The sequence below is a fragment of the Bubalus kerabau genome, chromosome 4, assembly GCF_029407905.1.
Source record: "Bubalus kerabau isolate K-KA32 ecotype Philippines breed swamp buffalo chromosome 4, PCC_UOA_SB_1v2, whole genome shotgun sequence".
Classification (NCBI taxonomy): domain Eukaryota; kingdom Metazoa; phylum Chordata; class Mammalia; order Artiodactyla; family Bovidae; genus Bubalus; species Bubalus kerabau.
The window spans coordinates 27,051,186-27,075,370 of record NC_073627.1 but is presented as its reverse complement, the minus strand read 5'-3'; the positions used below and the strand labels follow the sequence as shown (position 1 = coordinate 27,075,370).

General features: G+C 48.6%; 1 long non-coding RNA gene across 1 annotated transcript; it reads right to left on the bottom strand.

The window, feature by feature from the left end:
- Positions 1–15,049: 15,049 nt before the first annotated feature.
- On the bottom strand, positions 15,050–23,248 carry LOC129649115 (uncharacterized). Its single transcript, XR_008712972.1, has 4 exons — positions 22,501–23,248; positions 21,518–21,746; positions 17,072–17,215; positions 15,050–15,836 (listed from the first exon to the last, which is right to left on the bottom strand). It is a non-coding gene; the product is annotated as an uncharacterized LOC129649115 (long non-coding RNA).
- Between the last annotated feature and the right edge of the window lie 937 nt (positions 23,249–24,185).

The following is a 24,185-nucleotide window of genomic DNA, read 5'->3' as shown; positions in this document are numbered from 1 at the left end:
TGTCCGAGGCTACAGTGAACTGGGAAGCAAAGTTACACGGAGGCCCTGGTGCACAGACTTGCAACACCAGCGTCTCCATGGCTGCACGTGGTTCTGGAATAGGCCGAGTGGGAATGGGGAAGGAGACAGATGGGAATTAGGTGACCCCATAGTCATCGAGGGGTCTGAGGATCTCCAGGCCTGGGGTAAAACCACTTCTTTTCCATTTGTCTGCCCTCCAGGAGGGTTTGCTGCCGGACTGTCCTTTCCAAGCCAGGCGAGGCTACAGCCAAGGAAGGGAGCCTGGTGCAGCAATGACTTCAGAGATGCGGCCTCTGGGACATTTAGCCGCTGGGTAGGAGAGTCTCTTGGTTAAGAAGGTGTCTATCCTGGACAATCAGAGACCCCAAAAGAACCCACAGATGTTCCTCACTGTAGATTGTGCCAACCCTGTTCTCCACCAAACATTCAAGAGCAGAGGAGCTTGCCGTCTCTGGCTAACGATGGCTTCTTTATCTTACTTGCCTCTGCCGGCCTCTCAGTGGGAAATGCTATTTCCCTCTCCCACGTCCACAACCCTCCAGCTCACTCACCTCCTTCGGGAATTTCCACTGCAGTCACAACAGCACAGAATTGAGCAGAAGGTTTTCAGGGCCTCAGGAATAGCCCGTCATTTGGGGGAGGAGGGGAGGAGACTTGCCCAGCATCCCACAGGATGCAGGTGGTAAGGCCAAGGGTGGAATCCGGCGTCCACCCTTCATTTAGTACTGTTTCCATCCCATCTCTCAGCTTCCAGGATTCTATACCCAGGAGCCCCTGTCCTATAAATCCCTGGCACTCATGGGTGTGCAAGTGCGTGTGGGGTCCTCATTCCCTTTGTGGGCGCACTTCCATCCCCAGCTAGACCATAGCACTTAGGAGGCAGAGACAGCACTTACGCCTTCTAAGGCCCTCATGCCAGGGCACTATGTTCAGCCTTGCTGACACTGAAACTCTGAGCTGGCCTGGAAGTCCCAGGTTTCTCACCCCAGAAGACAACTAAGTTTGTAAAAGGATATGGGTTCTAGAATCAGAAAGATTCGTTTTGGGATTCTGACTCTGCCACTTATTAGTTTGGGAGACCTTGGGTAAATTACTCAACAACTTTAACCATCCTTTTTGTCTCATTAAAACTAAGGGCACAAATATCCACATTGCAGGGTTATTGAAGAATAAGTGAGATGACAGATGTGAAAATGCTCAGCACAGGGCTCAGCACACAGGAGATGCCCCAAATCTCCTCGTTCCTATCCCCATTTGTGTTCGAAGGTGCTGCCTGCCTCTCCCTAACATCAGATATCAAAAAACTTTTTTGGGCATCTACAGGCCCCTGATTCAAGGCCAGTTATTGAAGAGGGGGCATAGGGACCATCATGGGTCTACCCCTGGATTGATTCAAACAAGAAGATGTTGGAGGAGTTGAGTTCCAGGCTCCTCCTCCCCAGAGCCCAGATGTCTTGAGGTAGGAGGCTTGATCTAGCACTCAGAAACCTGCGTTCAGACCTTCCTTATTTGAGATTGGGGGTACAAGTTGGCCGCACATATTCCAAAATGTGTTTCATACAAAGGATTTGCACAAATCTCATTATATCTCCAAGTCTCCATTTTCCCATCCTTGCAATGAGCGAGTAAACAGCTGTTTGCCCACTGAGCTCAGGGGAGTGTGGAACGTGTCCCCTGGGGCTCCGAGTCCCTCCTCCCCCCGCTATAGCCACAGCAGTGTTGAGTTCAGCAGTCTTACAGGAAGGCCTCAGTCACTTAGTGGTCTTAAAGGAAGAGATCCATGGCTATAAAATTTTGAAATCCACTGTCCCGTGGAAGCTGTTTGAAATGGCAACCCACTCCAGTACTCTTGCCTAGAAAATCCCATGGACGGAGGAGCCTGGTGTCCATGGGGTCGCAAAGAGTCGGACTGAGCGACTTCACTCACTTCCATCTCTCAAGTCTGTTTCAGGCCCAGCCCGGCAAGGCTGTGGCCTCTCTTCTCCACCAGGTGGCAGCAACCTGCCTGCTGCTGCAGGTGCCAGGCTGTGTTGACAAGTACAAGATGTTCAGAAAAAGAGCCCAGGGAAAGGACCAGGAGGATGTTAGCGCCAGCTAACATTACCCTTAACCAGAGGGTAAGTAAATAGATAGAGGTGGCCCTCGGCAGTCAACTTCCTGATATAGAACCCCCTGGGCATCTGTGACTGTAAATATACCAAATGTTCTGCCCCAACCACCAGCCAAACTGGTGCTACCCCTCTCTTTGCCAGGTGGGAGATCGCCACTCGTTCAGCTTTAACTCTTTCTAAAACCAGACAGGCTCTTACTGTGTTGGATACTCAGGCTTTGGCAGCCTGAGGTCAGTTTCATTAACCAGTTTTTAATGAATTAGTGAGACACAGAGGAGACATCACATTCTCCTTCTGAGACCCCAAGAGTTTCCTTCCAACTCCCCAAACACTCATGAGGAAAAGCAAAATCAAATCTGATAGTCTTAGGAGTAGTTTGGACTTGCACTGCGTGGATGCTCTGTGAATGAATAGACCTGAAAAGGACAAGTGTCATATGCACGAGCTGGTCCATTTACTCATCCAACAATGATTACTGAGTGCCTACTGGGTGCAGTCCTGGGCTAGATGCTTCGGGGGACCAGAAGATGAGTCAAACACAGATCTTTTGTAAAGAAGTGAGTACAACTTAAGTCAAATGACAGGTGATCGGGTTGTGTGTATTGAAGTCATATTGTGTATCTTCTTCTCCCTTCAGATTTCTGTTTCCTATTGTTTGGTTCAGGTCAAAAGTTAAATGATGAGGGCATGAAATGGGAGGAGAAACAGGGAAATGGAATGGTTAAAAGGAAAACAGAGACGGTTCAAACATTTGCCATAGGAATCCATAAAGTGGAGCATTGAATTGGCTCCACTCTTACCAATGTGTACAGATCTTAAAGCAAAGCATTCTCCCCATCTCCTCTGGTCAATTTTTCTGGAGAATATGTGATCCTAGCTCTACTCTGTTTAATCTTGCAAATGCACGCTGCCTGACTCCTTAAATTGGCTTAAAAATAATACTTATTGCTTTGATATTTTAATTTCATTTGTTTATTTTTTTGGCTACACAGAATGTGGGATCTTCCCCCATCACGGGTCAAACGGCAGGCGCCCCGTAGTGGAATCACAGAGTCCGAACCACTGGGATACCAGGGAAGCCTAATATTTTTTATTTTAAATGATACAGAGAAGTACAAAGAATTAAACAGAGTAAACCACAATCCCAGTGCTCACGGTGGTGTTTTTTAAATATTATATTTAATATCGTATATATATCACTTAAAAATGAAAAAAGCACAGGAAAATAAATAGTGAACAGTGAATACCTTTCCACCACTTTTCTCCCACAGTTGCTTTTCCCAAAATAATCACTGTTAGGTCCCTTAAATTTCCTTTCAGAAAACAAAAAGTCAAGCATTCAGGAGCATATCCATCTCTAAGCTTATATGAACATGTCCTCTGTGGTTATTTACAGAAAAGGGATCATGCTCTTCCGTATCTGACTGCTTTCATTTACTGAACTTATCTTGGACATCTCACCGCAGTAGCACAAACAAATCCACCCCATTCTTTTGAATGGCTGCAGCATTTCCCCTGAATCTATCATATTTTGTTGCCACCAATTGGCTTTTGTATGACTTGGTGGTGGTTTTTCATGTATTTTGGTGTTGCAAACAAAACCACAATGCACACATCTCCATTTTTCAAAGGGTCCAATGATCTCTGCACAAGGTTCCCCCTAGGGCAAAAGAGATGTGCCCAGGTCCTAGGAAATAATCTTTGGGGTGGGAGGATGGTATTACTTGAGCCCTTTGAGCTGCCCAGAGGCTTCATTTTGTGAGTGTGTGACTCTAACTTCTTTGGAGAAGTCATTACTCCACCTCCTGTCCCTGCCAAGCTGGCATGGCTGCTACCAGGCTGGCCATCCAAGCGCGGCTGCCCTGGACAGGTCCCTGCTCTTGAGTCCCAGCTGGCTGAGGGCTTGCTGGATTGGTTGGCGAGCTCCCCAGAGCTCTTGGCTCAGGCTGGGGTTGCTCTGCTTAGCTGAGGTTCATGGCTCCATGGTGCTGCTCTGAGATTTACAAACAAACAGGAAGCCAGGCCACTTCCTCCTTGCTGGGGCTGGTCCCCCGTCCTTATCACCCAGTTGGCCCAGGGGGGAAGGGGCAGCCCAGGATTCACAAGGCAGCTGCTGGGCAGAGGTGGTGGGGAATTTTGGTTCCACTCCCAGATGAGCTCCGCAGCCCTGTGCATCTACTCGCCCAGCTGGGACGGCCCTACTGAGAATCAAAGTTAGACTCCAGCCTCTCCCTTTCAAGAAGACTTTTCTGATAAAGCTCACCCCTGTTTGACTCCCCCTTCTTCTTTGATTGTGAGACAGAGTTCTTGTGAACTTGCAGTAAGCAGCTCTCTGGGTGTTTGTGGTGGCAGAGCTTTCCCCTTGAAGGCAGCACCAACCTCTTCTGTCTCTTCCCAGCACCTACCCAGCATGGCACTCTGCTCATGCGGAATGCCCAATAAGTGTCTGTAGACTGAACGACTGACCAACTCCAAAAGGGGTGCCAGGGAACAGGGGAGGCAGGACAGGGTTGTAGTCCAAGCTCATGGTGGAGCCTGAAGGCATCGCTGCTCTGGAGCAGACCGTGGGGCAGCTGACCAGCAGGAGTGGTAGGTCAATTAAGAGAATGTGAAGCAGAGAGGTGGTTGGGGCCGAGGCCAGGGATGAGGGCTGCACTCTGTCAGGTCTGCTGCTGCTGCTGCTGCTGCTAAGTCGCTTCAGTCGTGTCCGACTCTGTGTGACCCCATAGACGGCAGCCCACCAGGCTCCTCCATCCCTGGGATTCTCCAGGCAAGAACACTGGAGTAGGTTGCCATTTCCTTCTCCAATGCATGAAAGTGAAAAGTGAAAGTGAAGTCACTCAGTCGTGTCCGACTCTAGCGACCGCATGGACTGCAGCCCACCAGGCTTCTCCGTCCATGGGATTTTCCAAGCAAAAGTACTGGAATGGGGTGCCATTGCCTTCTCTGCTGTCAGGTCTACAAGGCCCAAAAGCCTATTTCCAATCAGTAATCAGCTAGTTACTATATAGGTTATATGGGGCGGAGGGTGGGGGGGGAGCTGGAGTGCCTGTTTTTTAAGGAATTCAAATTTTTAAAGCACAGTCAACATAAAAACAGGCTTCCCAAGTGGCGCTAGTGAGCCAATGCAGGAGACATAAAGAGATGCAGATTTGATCCCTGGGTCAGGAAGAGCCCCTGGAGGAGGGCATGGCAACCCACTCCAGTATTCTGGCCTGGAGAATGCCATAGACAGAGGAGCCTGCCGGGCTACAGTCTATAGTGTTGCAAAGAGTCAGACACGACTAAAAGCAACTCAGCACGCACACACGCACAAGATAAAAACAATGCTGAATATACTTTTAATCCTTCGTGGTGACTCAGAGGGCGCAGTGGGATACTGCGCTGCCCGGGGCGGCCCTTACGCCTATCAATTATTTAGAGAACATTAGCCGTGGGCCCCGCAGCCTGCCGTGAGTCACCGTCAGCTGCTTAAAAGAGAATCTCAGCTATCAACTCATTTAGTTGCCACTATTCTCTTATTTAAGAAAGCAGAAACCAAACTTAAAAATAAACAACGATAACTGGGAAACTCTAAAAGCCCAGTTATCTTCCCTTTGCATTTGTTTGGTCTTCAAATAAAAGTTTCTCTTTTAAGCACTGGCAGGGCTGGGAAGCCTGAGCAGGGGGTTGGTTGGAGGCTGGTGAGGACAGAGTGATTGGGGACCAGGCTGGGGCTGAGGCGGAAGGTGAAGCAGGAAGTGCTGCCAGGAGGCAGAGACGTCGTCGGACAGCATGGGAGGGGAGAGAGGGGGTCAGAGCTACCTCTCCAAAAATGCACAGACAACACAGACCAGGGACCAGCAGCCCCCTGACGCTTCCTAATGAGGGTCACACAGGTGGACCGAGAGCTGAACCTGGTGAGGCTCCAGTGTGAGTGATCCTCACCTGGTTCCACAGCAGCCTCCCAGCATTGCCGGAGGTGGGGGGAGTCAGCTCCCTACCTGACCTGCACAATTTCCAAAGCTTCAGTGAACAGCCCGTTTAGGGTGTTTCCTCTATAAGTGGAAAAGGGAGAGCTTAGGGAGATGGCTAAGGGTAAGGGCTGAAGCTGGGCTCAGCAGGGAGGCCACAGACTGTAACCCCCATGGTTGGCAAACCATGCCAGCAGCCCCACCTAGTCCCAACCGGACAGTAAGAGGTGAGTGGAAACCTCAGGTTAAAAATACCCGGTCTTCTTGTAAAGAGAAAGAAGAACAGGAAGGAAGTGTGGGGAAGCAAGGCAGAATAGAAAAAAAAGCCCCAGAGAAGGAGAATGAGATGTTAGTAATGCCAGAAGTTGATCAGGTAAAAGAGGTGGGGAAAGCCCCCCAGGTGCCCGAGGGACCTGTGGGCAGGGTTCAGGCAGACATTCCCAGAGAAATGATTCGGATCCACTGAGACCAGGGCTCAAATCCCCTGCAAAGAGCCTTGGCCCAGGAAATCAGTGCCCCCAGGGACAGTGGGGCAGGGGTGACCAGCGGGAGACTGTCATGTCTGTCCTTTCCTCTGGGGGGAGAGAGCCAGCTGAGCCACCAGACCCTCAGTCTCTCCCCTGGACAGGGTGGAAGGGGGTTCAACTGGCCTTGGGAACAGCACCCACTCTTCTGGAGGGAAGGGAGAAGAGTGAGAGGGCTGAGTGAGGTGGCACGGCACTGACCAGAGGTAACCATCAGCCCCTGTACCCGGGATCCTGAGTCTGACTCCTGACTCAGCCGCCTACTAGCCCCACCACATGGGACTGACAAATAACTTTTCTGTGCTTCAGCTTCCTTGTCAGTAAATGGAGATGCCAAAAAGGGCAACCTCATGGTGTTGGGGGAGGATTAAGTGAGCTAGTTTGCCCAAGGCTTCTAGAACAGTACTTGGTACCAAGTATTGCTTTTTCAGCATTAGCCACTGGGGCCTGCAGTAGGAGACAGTGCGGGTGATGGGTAGGAAGGAGTTCCCAATGCCCCATGTCCAGGGGACAGCGCTTTGCAGAGAGCCCGCACCACCCCAGGCTAGGCAGGAAGGGGAGGAAGGAGGGGATAGAACTAAGATAGATGCTGCCTAAGCGTTCAGGAACCAAGAGGATACAGACAGCCAATCACATTTCAGCATTAAACAAAAGCATTTTGTACTAAGTGCTAGAGTGCATGAAGATGGAGTAACTTCCCTGCTTTCAGTGTTTGGAAGGTGCCTGGTATACTGGTCTTAGAGGTCAAGTAGAGTAAGTCAGCAGGCTGAGAAGGGAGCATGGTAATCAAGGTGTGGCTCCTGGGTGAATGCCTGGGGGTCGGGAGCAGAGAGAGTAGCTGGGACTGTCCAGCTTAGAAGGGTCAGCAGGGCCCAGCCATACAATCCTTTGCTGAGAGGTAGAACTTCATCCTTTAAGTCTGAGGCATGTGCAGAGGCTAGGAAGGGAGAGACCCAAATCAGACTCATGTATTTGCAAGAATTCTCTGGCATAAATGTGGAGGGGAAATGAGAGGGACCAGAACAGTGGCAGGGAGGCCAATTGGTTTATTGGCCCAGCAATGGTAAGGGCCAGAGACACCAAAAGGAGGACCCTTACAAAGTGGACTAATGCAGGGAGGGATAAATTAGGAGTTTGGGATTAACACATACACACTACTATACACAAAATAGAGAAACAACAAGAACCTACTGTAGAGCACAGGGAACTCTACTCAATACTCTGTAATATATGGGAAAAGAATATGGAAAAGAATGGATATATGCATATATATAACTGAATCACGTTGCTGTACACCTGAAACTAACACACTGTAAATCAACTATATTCCAATATAAAATAATAAATGTAAAAAAATTAGAAAATAAAAAATATAGTACAGCATGGGGAATACAGCCAATATTTTATAATAACTATAAATGGAGTATAGCCTTTAGAAACTGTGACTCACTATATTGTACACCTATAACATACAAGGAGGTCAAACCAGTCAATCCTAAAGGAAATCAATCCTAAATATTCATTGGAAGGACTGATGTTGAAGCTGAAGCTCCAATACTTTGGCCACCTGATGTAGAGCTGACTCATTAGAAAAGACCTTGATGCTGGGAAAGATTGAAGGCAGGAGGAGAAGGGGACAACAGAGGATGAGATGGTTGGATGGCATCATCGACTCAGCAGATGTGAATTTGAGCAAGCTCCAGGAGATGGTAAAGGACAGGGAATCCTGGCGTGCTATAGTCCATGGAGCCGCAAAGAGTCAGACATGGTTAAGTAATTAAACAGCAACATACTAGGTAATATGTTATGGAAAGACCTGAACAAACTTTTGGGCCAACCCAATATAATATTGTACAGCAACTATACAATTAAAATAATAATAAAAATACTGCTCAAGAAAACAAAAGAAAGTGGACTAGTTTGGAAGGATGGCAAGGACGAAAGAGAAGAAATGCCCCTGTAGTTTCTAGTCTGAGTGTTTAGTGGTGTCCTTATCAGAGATGGGGAAGAAAGGGAACACATTAGGCTTGACAGAGGAGGTTTAGGAAGGATGAGCTTCAGGGAATTGCCTGGAAGCCCAGGGGTTAGGACTCAGCACTTTCACTGCAGAGGCCCCAGGTTCAATCCTTGGTCTGGGAACTAAGATCCTGAAAGCTCCATGGGACAGTCAAAAAAAAGAAAAAGAGAGAGAAAGAGTGAGCCTTCCCTGGTGGTCCAGTGATTAAGAATCTTCCTGCCAATGCAGAGGACACAGGTTCGATTTCTAGTCTGTGCAGATGCCACAAACTGTGGAGCGGCTACGCCTGTGTGCCGCAACTACTGAGCCCACAAGCTACAACCAGAAAGTGTCCGCCTGAAGCAATAAAGACCGAGGGCAGCCAAAAATAAATAACTAAAATTTTTTTTTAAAGGAAAAGAAAAGGGTGAGCGTGAGGTGCCTGAGATAGCCAGGAGGGGCTTGGAGATGGAAGAAAGGGTAGTTCAGTGATGGAAATGAGGTGCAGTTGCAGAAGACTCGCTTTAGACTGAATCAAGCAAGTTGGGACATGAAGCCAGAGGCCATGGTAGACACCAGGGGGCTGCTGGGAGAGGCATGGAGGCATGTCAGAGGGACTGACACCAGAGGGGTTGACACCAGAGGGGCTGACACCAGAGGGGTTGACACCAGAGGGGCTGATACCAGAAGGCTGATACCAGAGGGATCTACACCAGAGGGGTTGACACCAGAGAAGCTGATACCAGAGGGGTCTACACCAGAGGGGTGATACCAGAGGAGCTGATACCAGAGGGGCTGATACCAGAGGGACTGACACTAGAGGGCTGACACCAGAGGGGCTGATATCAGAGGGGCTGATACCGGAGGGGTTTACACCAGAGGGCTGATACCAGAGGGGTTTATACCAGAGGCACTGATACCAGAGGGGTCTACACCAGAGGGCTGATACCAGAGGAGCTAATACCAGAGGGGCTGATATCAGAGGGGTTGACACCAGAGGGGATGATACCAGAGGGGTTGACACAGAGGGCTGATACCAGAGGGCTGACACCAGGGGGGTCTACACCAGACGGGTGATACCAGAGGGCTGATACCAGAGGGGTTTACACCAGAGTGGCTGATACCAGAGGAGCCGATACCAGAGGGGCTGATACCGGAGGGACTGACACCAGCGGGCTGACACCAGAGGGGCTGATACTAGAAGGTTTGACACCAGAGGACCTGACACCAGCGGGCTGACACCAGAGGGGCTGATACTAGAAGGTTTGACACCAGAGGGGCTGATATCAGAGGGGCTGGTACCAGAGGGGATGACACCAGAAGAGCTGATACCAGAGCAGGTGACAAAAGAGGGGCTGACAGGGCTCCCCGAATCCTTAGCTTATAGCTCAGTTCAGTTCAGTTCAATTGCTCAGTCGTGTCCAACTCTTTGTGACCCATGAATCGCAGCACGCCAGGCCTCCCTGTCCATCACCAACTCCTGGAGTTCACTCAAACTCATGTCCATCGAGTCGGTGATGCCATCCAGCCATCTCATCCTCTGTCATCCCCTTCTCCTCCTGCCCCCAATCCCTTCCAGCATCAGAGTCTTTTCCAATGAGTCAACTCTTCACATGAGGTGGCCAAAGTATTGGAGCTTCAGCTTCAACATCAGTCCTTCCAATGAACACCCAGGACTGATCTCCTTCAGAATGGACTGGTTGGACCTCCTTGCACTCCAAGGGACTCTCAAGAGTCTTCTCCAACACCACAGTTCAAAAGCATCAATTCTTCAACACTCAGCTTTCTTCACAGTCCAACTCTCACATCCATACATGACCACTGGAAAAACCATAGCCTTGACTAGACAGACCTTTGTTGGCAAAGTAATGTCTCTGCTTTTCAATATGCTCTCTAGGTTGGTCATAACTTTCCTTCCAAGGAGTAAGCGTCTTTTAATTTCATGGCTGCAATCACCATCTGCAGTGATTTTGGAGCCCCCAAAAATAAAGTCTGACACTGTTTCCACTGTTTCCCCATCTATTTCCCATGAAGTGATGGGACCAGATGCCATGATCTTCATTTTCTGAATGTTGAGCTTTAAGCCAACTTTTTCACTCTCCTCTTTCACTTTCATCAAGAGGCTAGAAAACCACAGAGTATTAATATCACAGTTTCCATTGCCTGGTTAAATGATGTTATGGATTATATTATCCAACTTGAACTAAATTACCTTCACAAAGTGGACATGGGAATTAAAATAATTCCTGCAAGGGAGCTGCAGGTTAAAGATCTCTGTAACTCAGCAAGCGCTAGCACACCAGAAAGGAGCAGCACTGGTGCTCCTCACAGGAGCTCCTGGTCAGCCCCATCGGGAGGGTAACACAGGGACAAGCTCATCAGGTCTAACTCAATAATGACAGCCAGCGAACTTGCTTTATAATTTGTCATTATCAAGGTCACTGTTCGAAATGTGAATTACACTTCCTACCATTGATAAAAACAGACCTCACCCAAGTGTATTTTGTGTCTTGAAATATAATGATAGTGGGTCATGTGTATGATTTGTCAGTGACTGAACTTCTGTCAAGGGTGCATTCTCAAACTTTATTACTGATGAGATGCACCTTCTCAGTGTGAGAGCTGTCGTCTCACACAGGCTTTGATTTGGGGGGAAATTCTTAAGTCATAGGTTCCAGGTCCCAGGACATGAACAGGTTTCCTACTTTACCAGTTCCACACATCTGCAATGCTACGTATTGCATTTACCTCTTAGAACAAAGGATGCTTGTACTCAAAGTGTGGCCCCAGTGGTTCACTTTTTCATTGTCTTGGTCCTTCTCTTCCTTCTGGAGATGAGGGAAAGATTAGTTGAGCTCCCTAGAGAAAAGCATTAAGTATACAAGGCGTTGCTGAAGTTACGTTACTATTAATACTATTCGCAACACTAAACAGGCAGCAGCAGTGGACGCTGCTCCAAGGTGTTCTCATAAGGATCCAGCTGAGAGGGTTCTAAACACATCCAACCACTCATCTCTTTACAACACTTGCATCTAGGGGTCCTGCTGGTGTGAGTCCCATGGGGCATGGAGGCCGCTAGGGTTTAGAAGCTCCAAAGGGATGGGACTGCTATTCTCTGAGGAGGGAAGCGCTCATCTCCTTTGAGCCGGAATCCAAGACCAGACTGGACCAGACTGGCTGAGGAAAGCCTTCCACCTAGTGGCCCAACACCAGGGAGCTAATGCCTTCCCCTGCTGCTTGAGTACCTGCATCCCACTGCCCCCGAGGAAACTGGGGAGAACACACATGCATACAATTTTATGTTAAAATAACTACTTTTACTTTTTCAAAGCATGTTTGTGTGGGGAAATTAATAGGATGGGGATGATTATTTCCCACAATTTATGCCCAACACACTTATCGAGCATGTGCTGTGTATGCAGGGTGCTATACGAGGCACCAGGAGGACCCAGAGATGGAGAATCCAGTGCACGGATGATTCAGTGAGCGACCTGACATCTGCACATACCATGGTACAGGCCAGACCCGGGGGCTTGAGGCTCAGACAAAGAGCAGCAAGCGTTCTAAGGAGGGTGGGGAGTCAGGCACAGTCATGGAGGTGATGACCCTGGCTTGGACCTCAAAGGCTAGGAAGGTCTGACAAGGTAGAAACAGAGCAAATGACATTCGCAAAGAAGGACAGAAGTTCTGGAATGGGAAGGCATGGGATATGCATGGCCAGCAGTGAGGAGTCACTTTCGGCTGGCATCTAGAGAATGAACAGTGGGGTTGGAAAAGTGATTTAAAACCAGATTTTCAACAGCCACATGCTGGACTACAAGATTCAGAGTTTATCGGCAGTGAGCAAGGGGCAGCTGAGGTAGTGGACACAAAATGTCGAAATCAAAACAAAAGTCACCCAGGGTCCTACCGTGAGTAAATCTGTGGCCCAGCCAGGACTTGAATGCAGATTTATACTGACACAGGCAAAGCTCCTAGACCTGACGCTAACCTGACAGAAATGGGTCTGTGGGAAAGTGCTTCAGGCCAGGGATGGCCAGACGCTTCTCTGGGAAACCCAGGAGCCTGAGTCTCCAAGGAGCCGGGCGTCCTGCCTTCGACAAGTGGGTCTTGTCGAGCTCACTCTTCCCATGCGGCTTGAGTGAGCAGGTAGCTGTACTGCAGTCCTTGGGAACCCAAATAGGTTGGGCTGGGAATGGCTGAGTGTGGGATCACTGCAATAAAATGAAGGGAGAGGAGCCCTCAGAGTGTCTCAGGGTGTGGGGAGCACAGGGCGTGTGCCTCGCATTCCCGGGTGGTTGAGACGCCACAGCTGATGATTATCATTATTATTCCTGCTCTGGCTTCTCTGAGCTTTCATCCTGCAGGACCCTGCCTTGCTGGCCGGGAGTCACCAACTAGCAAGGCGTCACTAACTAGCAAAGCCTCCTGGGGCAGGGCGGGGCGGGCAGGTCTTGGCTGCAAGGAAACACAACACTAGTTTGGGTTTCTTCCCCAGTGAGACCAGGGAATTAACTTCCTAACCCTGGAACCAGGGACAGACTTTCTCAGGGGGGAAACTGAGGCACAGAGCCAGGGAATGATTTGACCAAGATCCTGGGGGTCCTCACTATCCTGGCCCTACTCACCAGACCAGGCTTATCCTTCCCCAGACGGGGCAGGTCCTGTCGGCCTGGAGGGGAGCCAGGGAAGGTGAAGGTGTGGATGCTAGAAGAGAGAACTGGGTCTGGGCCAGGACAGCAGAGCTGGTACCCTCCTTGCCAGGTGCTGCAGGCGTCATGAGGTCAGACTCCTGGTTTGGCGTCTCTCTGGAAGGTCCCTCCTTATGGGTGGATCAACCCAAGCCCCTGAGGGAGGCCAAGGCCACAGATGCAGACCTGCGAAATGCCCGGTTCTCTCGAATCAGACACTACATTCAGCACCTGGAGAGGAAGAGCCCGAGTCTCATAAAGATGGGCCAGGCCAGGGGCGGAGGGCCAGATGAGGCTCTGAGACAGGAAGAGGGGAGTGTGTGCATGCACACACGCGTTCGCTAAGGCCAGGCTTCTAGCAGTGGCATGTCCCTGCCTGCCCAGAGGAGATCGAAGAGCAAAAGATGTGAACACCAATCTGATGGCTGGGTGGGGGGCTGAGAGGAATCTTATTGGCAGTGGGAACCCCCAGGAGAAGGGAGGGAATGGCCTGATCAGCTGAGGCTGAGACCCAGCTGGTGCTGTCCACCGAGAGAGCAGTGAGCTTTGGGAACGTCTTCTGGCTTAATACAGAGGTGGGACCACGGAGGGCAGGCTGAGAAGGATGAAGAGAGAGGATGGTAGACACAGCTGCGGAGGCCTCCACAAGCTCTCGCGTTCTCAGCGAGTCCCAGAGCCAGCCAACTACCCAAGCACTCATTGCGTGCTCGGTCTCGTCTGCCTCTTTGCGGGGCTTCTCTGTCCAAGGGATTCTCCAAGCAAGGATACTGGTATGGGTTGCCATGCCCTTCTTCAGGGGACCTTCCCGACCTGGGGATTGAAGCCGTGTCTCCTGTGGGTTGGCATGCAGATTCTTTACCACTGAGCCACCTAGGAAGCCCAATTCATTCAGTACCAAGCATGTGTTAAGCAGCTATGATATGTCAGGTGCTCTGCTCTGAGCCGTGGCTTTGATTCTTAAGACATGGCCTCTGCCTTCAGAATAAAGACAAATCTTCCTACTTGGTTTCGTCCCCCCCACTCCACGTAGTGCAATACCAGGATCCTGGGCTGAGTCCCGAGGCATCTTCCTCTTTGGCCATTTTTGACCATGACTGCACTTGCTTCTGTTGCCACCACCAGCTCTGAGTTCACTCAGGAGCAAGGCTCACTAGAATTCCTACCACTTTCTTGACACTTACCTAGCTAAAATAGTCACCCTTCAGTCACAAAAGTCATCTCTGTAGCTTGCAACTGTGATTAGACTTCTTCAAGAAGATGTACTTGTTCTTCAGGTGATCCTACCCTCTTTCAGATCAAATACAGCCTGCAAAGTCCCCACTCCCAGGGGTTACCTACGGTTGGGAAAGATTGAGGGCAGAAGAAGAAGAGGGTGTCAGAGGATGAGATGGCTGGATGGCATCATTAATGCAATGGACATGAACTTGGGTAAACTTCAGGAGATGGTAAGGGACAGGGAGGCTTGGCGTGCTACAGTCCATGGGGTTGCAAAGAGTCAGGCACAACTGGGCGACTGAACAACAACAATAACACAGCCCCCACCGGCTCGCCATCTCCTGTTGGTGACCTAAAGAAGTCGCAGAGGTTCCTTGTTGCTTAGTAGATACAACTGGAACACTTAGGAGCCCTCCCACACATTTCTAGCTCCTTTTATTATAACCCAAAGGTGTCCCTTCTCACCATCAGCACACTCGTCTTGTAACTCAGTAGCTGAGAAAGAGCAAAGAGCTCTTTAAGAGAACCACTTCCACATTCATAGTTGATTTATTCAACAAATATTTACTAACAGCCACTCTGTACCAGGCACTGTGACGTACTAAGATGGCTCTGATGGTGACTAGGGCAGATATGCCTCCTGTCCTGGGGGAGCCCATGAACAAACAGGACGGACACTAATAATGAAAACAGAATGGGATGTGTGGTCAGACTGGATGGCCATCTGGGGTTCCTGAGAGGCCGGGCATTTCCACTGTGGCTGCACAGATCTCTTTTACTTCCTGCCTGGATTCTTCACAGAGCAGAGCATGCTTTGCTGGGGAGGAGTGGAGAATGTGCCAACAGGATGTCTACATGGTAAGAGCCCAAAGGCATCAGTCCCCATTCTGTTCTCCCCCCGCCCCTGGGGAGGAGGTCCCGCCCTCCTTGAATTCAGTCTCCTAGGGAAGTGACACAGGAAGCAGGGACGGAATTAAGAGCTTAAGAATTCCATGTCCAAACAAACCATGAAAGTGAGAAGGGCTGCAAAAGGCACTTCCCAATTTCACCGTGCTGGGAAATACCAGATCCTGCCACTTCTCCAGAAAGCAGCCACTTTGTTAAGGGTGAAATTCACTCTCTTCTGTTCTCTGACTACACCGCCCATGAGAGGTGGTGACGATGTTTCATTTTGAAACTTGTCCATGAACGAAGGCTCTAAGCTCTTATGCAGTTGTTGGACGTTGAGTCAGTGCTTAACCACTATAATTTGCAGAAAAGTCCTCCAACAATCTAACCAAGACGAGACACTACATATTCCACTCGACTTGCTTGTCCACTGCTCTCTGTGGAATAGGGAAAATAAGGAAAAGTTATGAAGTATCCCCTACTCCTAATGTTTTCAGAAAACATCTATAAAACTGACAAAAATAAAAGGGTTTCAGAGCTGACGACCCTCATTCTCTGTAAGGGTCAGGATCCTGTGCAGAAACTTTTTTAGAGGACGTGACGGTGGGGTAAGAGGGTGGGGGCAGAGAGCTCCCATATTCTTGAATATAAGCCTGCTGGGTGCTTCCCCGGGGCCTTCTCGTGGGTGGGGGTCTCTCCCCATTTGGGGCCTCTATCATCTGGTTGTGGAACTGGAGTGGGCCTAAGAATGTTGTGGAGGTGGTGGGTGGGGTGGGGCTGGCCTGCGCAAGGCAGCAAGGCAGCAGTCGAGTGTTCCTTTTTAGATGCTCCTGGCAGAAGTGAAAGTGGCGTGAGCGCTAAAACAAGAAAAGCATCAGAAAAAAACTTTCAAAGGCCACTGCCCTAAGTCGCTGGGGGTTTCCTAAACCAACAGGCAAATCCCTACACTAGAAAGTTTCTTTCCCTCCATCTTTCCTGCCTCCCCCTGCTTCTTTATTTCCATCTTTCCTTTTGTTTCTCTTTCAATGGAAACACCTTCTTCCTCTCTTCCAGCCTCAATTCTACCATCTTTCCAGGTCAAGCTAAAGGCTAACCTCTTTCACACACCTTTCCCATCTAATCAATCTCCGGCTGTCCACTCCTTTCCCTGAATCACTTGGTATGACTACACAGTGTCTGGTGTTCCCCAGCTGTTTTGTGTACAAGTCTTCTTTCTCCAACCAGGTTGAAAACGTTTAGAGGGCAGGGGCCATTCCTTACATTTTAGAGTCCCTCAGCCCAGAGCTGGGTATCTAACAGGACTTTATTGAGACCTCCACTTGCCCTTTAGTTCTCATTAAACATCAGAGAATTCACACACGAAAATAAAAATAATAAAAGTGAATAAGCCTTCCTTTGGGTGGAGTTGTCAACCATTTTATACATCAGAGAATTCCTACTGGAGAGAAGCCCCATATCTGATGTGTCTGTGGGAGAGCCCTCGGGTGAGTCTGGAGGCTTGGAAGGCTCATCTGACTCAGTGTTCTGGAACTTAGTTACATAGAACTTGATGTGGAGAAACCTTCGCTTAAGAGACCCAACACTGGCGTGCACATTAGAGAGAAGTGATGAATCTGAAGAATGTGGACAAATCTCCCTCGGGACCTTTACCAACCAACATCAGAGGATTCACCTGAGTCAAGAGCAGGGGAGATGCGGGGGATACAATAGGATGCAAAGGGGCCACAGCTCCTGTCTCTGTACAGCTCGTCTCTGATCCATTTCTCAGCTGAAAAATTGAGACTTGGACAGGAAGCATTTTCTACCGTAGGTACAGCTGGAATATCACAAAACTTTGATTAGTGCTATTTAAAAAAAAACACAAAACTTGAAACACTTCCATGTCTGATTTTCTTTGTCATTATTTCTCAACAGGGAAGGGAAGGGATGATGTCCTGGAACGCTTGTTACTGATGGTGAAATGGGGTTGGAGGGGCTGCATCACAGGTCAGGATAAGAGTTCTGTTCTCTGGGGACCTTTCTTTGATGTGCTGGGGACCATGCTAGGTGCTAAAGGAGATCAGAGCTGAAAAGAGAGGTCCTTGCCCTCAAACAGCTCATAACCCAGGAAGGGAACAGACAGGTTCTTACAATCTGCTTTAACGGGAGTGAACATGAAAAACAGCAGAGGCATGAGATACAGGAAAGGAGTCCCACGTTCCTTTGGGGAAGTAGGATAAGCCTCACAGAGGAGGTATTGTTTTATAATAGCTGAGACATAAAGGATGAGGAGTTTGCCAGACAAACAAGTGAGGAGAGGGTGTTCCAGGCAAAGGCACTGACATAAGAAAGGGTATGGCTGTTGAGGATCGTGAAGCAATTCAATCTGTAAAGAATGGTGAGGGTGGCATAGGGGTGGGGTGGGCATAAGCTAGCCAGGCAGTTAGACGAGGGGAAGATAACATGAGGCCCCTGAATGTCCTGCAAAGCAGTTCAGATTTCCCTTTAAGCAATGGAAGCTGAATTAGTTTCCTACTGCTGCTGTAACAAATTGCCACAAACTTGGTAGCATAAAACCACACAGATTTATTATCTAACAGTTCTGGAGGTCAAGAGATTCACTGGGCCAAAGTCAAGGCGTCAGCAGACTGTGTTTCTTCTGGGGGCCTCAGGAAAGAGTCAGCTCTTTGCTTATTCCAGTTTCTAAAAGCTGCTGACATTCCTTGGCGCTTGTCCCTCTCCCATCTTCAAAGCCAGCAATCACACCATTCTGACCTCTGCTTCCTGGTCACTTCTCCTCTGACCCTAATGTTCTTGCCTCTCTTTTCTAAGGATCTTTGTGATTAGATTGGACCCACTGGATAATGGGGCTTCCCTGGCAGACAGTAATGAGTCTACCTGCAATGCGGGAGCCCAGGTTCAATCCCTGGGTCGGGAAGATCCCCTGGAGAAGGAAATGGCAACCCACTCGAGTATTCTTGCCTGGGAAATCCCATGGGGTCCATGGGGTCACAGAGTCAGACACAACTGGGTGACTTCACTTTCTTTTTTCTTTCACTGGATTATCCAGGTTAAGGTCTGCATTTCAAGATCCTTAACTTAATCCCATCTGCAAAATCCCTTTCACTAACATAAGGTAATATATTCACAGCTTCTGGGTTTAGGATGTGGACATATTTAGAAGGCTATTATTCTGCTTATCACAGGAGGCATGCCAGAATTCTGAGCAGGAGGGTGGGGGTAATTGGAGTATTGGGTAGTACAGCATCGTGGTTCAAAGAGCAGCTGTTGGAGTCTGACCTCCTGGATTCAATCCTGACTCCATCATGTAAGACTTATGTGACCTTATATCACTTCCTACTTCACTTCTCTCTGTTTCCTCATCTGTGAAATGAGAATATCTACCTCAAAAGACAGTCGGAAGGATTCTGCAGACTAACAGAGGTGCAACACTTAGGAGAGTGGAAAGGACTCAAGCTGGGGACATCTTGGTGCTCAGTACATGCTAAGAACAGCAATCTGGCCAGGAAAAAGACTGCAGTCAACGCCATGCAGAGCAGAACATAGCTTCTAGGGGACCCATTTCCACAGGACCATCAACACGATAGGAAGGAGGTCTCCAAGTGGCAGGGGATTCTATGGCACAGAGGAATCATGCAGGCCCTCTGAATGGCACCATGTTGCTCAGCAGAGCTCTCACCTTCTTCCTCTCTGCTGGCAAAATGAAATGAGAGAAAGAATTTGCACCAATCTGTTCCTGTCCTTAGGTGGGGTTCTGTCTGTGTTGGATAATATTAGAGTGTTCAGTTCAGTTCAGTCGCTCAGTCGTGTCCAACTCTTTGCGACCCCATGAATCGCAGCACGCCAGGCCTCCCTGTCCATCACAAACTCCCGGAGTTCACTCAGACTCACGTCCATCGAGTCAGTGATGCCATCCAGCCATCTCATCCTCTGTCGTCCCCTTCTCCTCCTGCCCCCAGTCCCTCCCAGCATCAGAGTCTTTTCCAATGAGTAAGCTCTTCACATGAAGTGGCCAAAGTACTGGAGTTTCAGCTTCAGCATCATTCCCTCCAAAGAAATCCCAGGGCTGATCTCCTTCAGAATGGACTGGTTGGATCTCCTTGCAGTCCAAGGGACTCTCAAGAGTCTTCTCCAACACCACGGTTCAAAAGCATCAATTCTTTGGCGCTCAGCTTTCTTTACAGTCCAACTCTCACATCCATACATGACCACAGGAAAAACCATAGCCTTGACTAGACAGACCTTTGTTGGCAAAGTAATGTCTGCTTTTCAATGTGCTATCTAGGTTGATCATAACTTTCCTTCCAAGGAGTAAGCGTCTTTTAATTTCATGGCTGTAGTAGGTGATGCTTTGTCTTAAGCTCTTCCCTGAGATCCCTGGAACAAGTATTTGATTTGACACAGGGCCAGTGAAAAACCTGGCAACATCTCAGCCACATACCCAGTGTGACCATGAGTGTGCTTCTGAGTTGATGGACAACTGGTTTGGGGCCTCTTCTTCCCTATCTTCTCTGTCCCTATTTTCTGGTACCAATGAACCTGAAGCTATCAAAGAAAATCTCTCCTTTCTGTTGTTTTTCTCTGTTCCTGCTGCTGCTAAGTCGCTTCAGTCGTGTCCACTCTGTGCGACCCCATAGACGGCCTCCCAACAAGGCTCCCCCATCCCTGGGATTCTCCAGGCAAGAACACTGGAGTGGGTTGCCATTTCCTTCTCCAATGCATGAGACTGAAAAGCGAAAGTGAAGTCGCTCAGTCATGTCTGACTCTTAGCTACCTCATGGACTGCAGCCCACCAGGCTCCTCCGTCCATGGGATTTTCCAGGCAGGAGTGCTGGAGGTAGGTGCCATTGCCTTCCCTGTTATTTTTCTCTACAGAACTCTAAAGGAGCAGTTTTGGATTGCCTAGAAGTTTACCTGCAAATGGATAAAATACAGGACACCCAGTTAAACCTGAATTTTCAGCTAAACAATGAATGATTTTAGTATGTCTCAAATGTTACTATAAGTTTAAAGTGAAGTGAAGTCGCTCAGTTGTGTCCGACTCTTAGCAACTCCGTGGACTGCAGCCTACCAAGCTCCTCCACCCATGGGATTTTCCAGGCAAGAGTACTGGAGTGGGTTGCCATTGCCTTATGTTTAGTAATACTTTAAAAACCAGATTATTTGATTAACCAGAATACTCTGTTCCCTAAATTCATCATATAATACTTTATGTTCTTTGATGTAATCTACAAGCGAGATTGGTATTCAAGCCCTGAAAGTTCTCGCACCTTCTGCGGGTAGACATTCTCTGTACTAACACAGGAAAAGGAGGGAAGACTGTTTCCAGAGGGATGGCAAGGGTCCAAATAGTGAGGACTGGTCCCTCTATTTCTCTGATATGAATGGTGATAACTGTGATACAGTTTCTTCTTCTGCCCAAATCTGAGATTCAGAGAAGCTCAGTTCCTGCTCCGTATAGCATCTGCCCTCCACCTTAATGTGGAGGATCATCGCTGCTGCTCCAGGACCCAAGGATGACCAGGACACCCATTCTGCTTAAGTATATTGAGATTATTTTGTCTACATGGCCGCCTTTGATCTGGACTAGGATAATGATGATGACTCTCACCATCTATGGGATGTAAGTGAAAGTCTGTCTCTGGATTGGGTGTGTATAATTTGCACTCACTGTTATATGGAACACATAAACGAAAGAACAGCTGAAATCTGCAAGCCTAGTCACTGTTGGCACTAGGTTTGCTCAAGGTTTGGCTCTCAGGCTCCAATGGCACCCCACTCCAGTACTCTTGCCTGGAAAATCCCATGGATGGAGGAGCCTGGTAGGCTGCAGTCCATGGGGTCGCTGAGGGTCGGACACGACTGAGAGACTTCACTTTCACTTTCATGCACTGGAGAAGGAAATGGCAACCCACTCCAGTGTTCTTGCCTGGAGAATCCCTGCTGTCTATGGGGTTGCACAGAGTCGGACATGACTGAAGTGACTTAGCAGCAGCAGCTCCATCCCATGTAACTCCTCCAACCTAGAATGACCCTCCTTTTTTATTCAACTTGAGCCCTCTAAACTTCGGTCTGTGGCGGGGAGTGGGGGGTAAACACCTGAAATCTTCCAACTTACCTTGTTTGCAGGCTGAGGCTCAGCCCTGCCGCCAGTTAGGGCTTCAAGCAGATGATCACTTCCAGGTCACTCCCTGGTCATCTGCAGCCACTCTCCACTGCAGCATATTGTTCAGCCTGGTGCTGTTAGGTGGGACTTGAGTTTTCACATCCAAGTTGTTTAGACATGTTGTGATGGCTGGTTTCTACATTTCTGTACTCACCCCCATTTCAGCATCATTTCAGAAACTCTAAGTAAATGCAAAAGATTATAACAGTTTATGAAACAGGAAGGAATTTTACCCCCTCTGGATGTGAACTGACCCACCCAGCTGAAGGCAGGAGGCCTAACCACACAGGATTAACTGTGTTCTCTAGCACCTCCATTACTTCTAGAAAAAGTGACCCTGAGGGGCCAGGGGAATTAATGACTTAATGCCCACAAAGCTCTAGGAACAACTTGCTGCAGATAAGGTCTCATTATCGTTAATTGTTGTTATTATTTTTGTTATTGTTGTTCTTAACCCAACTCCTGTGAAAAGCTGCCACAGCTCTGTTAGTGACCTCAGGTCAGGGGTTTAATGAATACCTCTTCTGAATGCCAGAGGCCCCAGGCACTATGTTCCCGCCTCCACATCCAGGCTCCACCTCCTTGGAGCTCCGCCTTCAGGGTCCTAGCAACCTGGCAGATCTTCCCAGGCCCTGTCTGAGGGACTCCATCGTTCTTCAGTCCCGCAAACACTCCAGCTCCCACTGCTCCCAGCTCCAGAGACCCGCATCCCCTTTGCCACCTCTCCCCCATGGAATCTCACACACCTCTCTTGACCTTGTCTCCCCTTTTCTGCAGTTTTCTAGCACTCCCAACACATTTCTTTTGACTCCCAAACTGCTCTCCAGAGCCAAGGCTTTTGAGGATCACGAAAGCTAAGAGGGGGTTCCCTGAGCCCTGTCCTTCACCCTTGCATTCCCCATGTCCTCCACTGCATCCCAGGTCTCGAATCCCACCTTTGTGAGACCTTCCGGAGTGCTCCTCAGGTGGCAAGGCCGGTTGGGTGGGTTTGGTTTAGGGTTACAGAGTTTGGCACTAACTCACAGCCCCGTGCAGCTGCCTTCTTTAATTAATTACTTCCAATTTTTGAAAAATCATCTCTTCATTTGGACCTCAGTGCATGCCTCTGGGGCACATGTCACATCAATTACACACAACAATTAAGTCTGCTGCCTAAAGAAGCTGTGAGCCTCTTAAACAACTCAAACACAGCTTGAGCCTAACTGCCTTAGATCACTCAGCTGTACATGCACCTTGAGGCCGAACCCCCAGGGGAAGAATCGAGCTGCAGCAGTCCACTTAGGAATGGAAGATGTTCTCTTGTTGTGGGTGCCTGCCCTGGGCCACCCATGCTCCCTAACCCCAGGGTTCCTCTTGGCCTTTGCTTAAATAGTCAGGAAGCTCAGGTGGTTTCTCTCGGGTAGTAACAATGTCTCTCAAATTCCAAAGCCCGCCTCTCTACTGTCCTAATTGGTCATCTTGCCTGGATAAAGATGAATCTGAGGCCCTCACACAACAGGATGGGGACTAAGTTAATCTGTCCTTCCATCCATAGAGATGGTAGACACAGGCTTAACTAATGCTTTCACAGTGGTTTGAATTAGGAAAACAGTCACAGATGTTGCTTGAGGGTAGAGATAATTTCTTAATAGTCCTTGATTCCCACCTTGCATGACAGACACTTGGTAGATATTTCAGGAGGGTTCATAGAATGCTGAAGACAGAAAGGGGTAAGAGCATGCAGTACATCTACAAACAGTTTTCCATGTGCAAAGCAAGTAGACATATGGGATTGGTTTAAAACCTCAGCCTCATTAACTTTGTCCTTTCTACCCAATAGGAATTAAAAAAACAAACAAACAAACACATTAGTAGGCCACGTAAATGTGGCTTTCCTTCTCTATTTAACTCATTTCTTTATTGGCATACGTGAGTCACCTGTGAATCTTTTTGTCCGTTTATCTTTGCCAGAATCGTGGCTGGCCATTTGAGTCCAAACTTCCAGAGAGCAGAGACCACATGTGTTCCATTTGCTTTGTATGGTGTCCAGCAAAGGGCTGCAGTACAGTATTACAGACAAGTCCTGGACTTGGACCCTAGAGACCCAGGATTTCATTCTGGTCATGTTATCCTTAAAATCTGGACCTTGTTTTTAATATATTGTTTTAAAAAAATTAGCAGAAACAAACATTTTCTGCCCTTCCTACCTTCCAGTGTTGAAGGAAGAATTAAGTGAAATATTGTAAAAGAAAGATTTGTAGAAGTTGTCACATAGAGTGTGTTTTTTAAAAAAATTATATGGAGAAAGAAATGGCAACCCACTCCAGTATTCTTGCCTGGAAAAGTCCATGGACAGAGGAGCCTGACAGGCTGCAGTTCATGGGGTTACATGACTGAGCATGAGTGCATGAGGGTGGAGGAAGATGGGTTGATAGCAATAAACTGGTAGAACTAAAAAAAAAAAATTATAAAATGCATTTTGATGATAAGGACACCAGAGTAATTATGACCTAAACTCTGAGATGTTTCAGTTGGAGAAGCTGATGTGTAGAGACCACAGCTGTATGGAATTCTGAACCAGATGATGGTCCCAGGCCATGCGGCAGCTAAATCAGCTGAGATCAAAGTGGCCAAGAGCCTC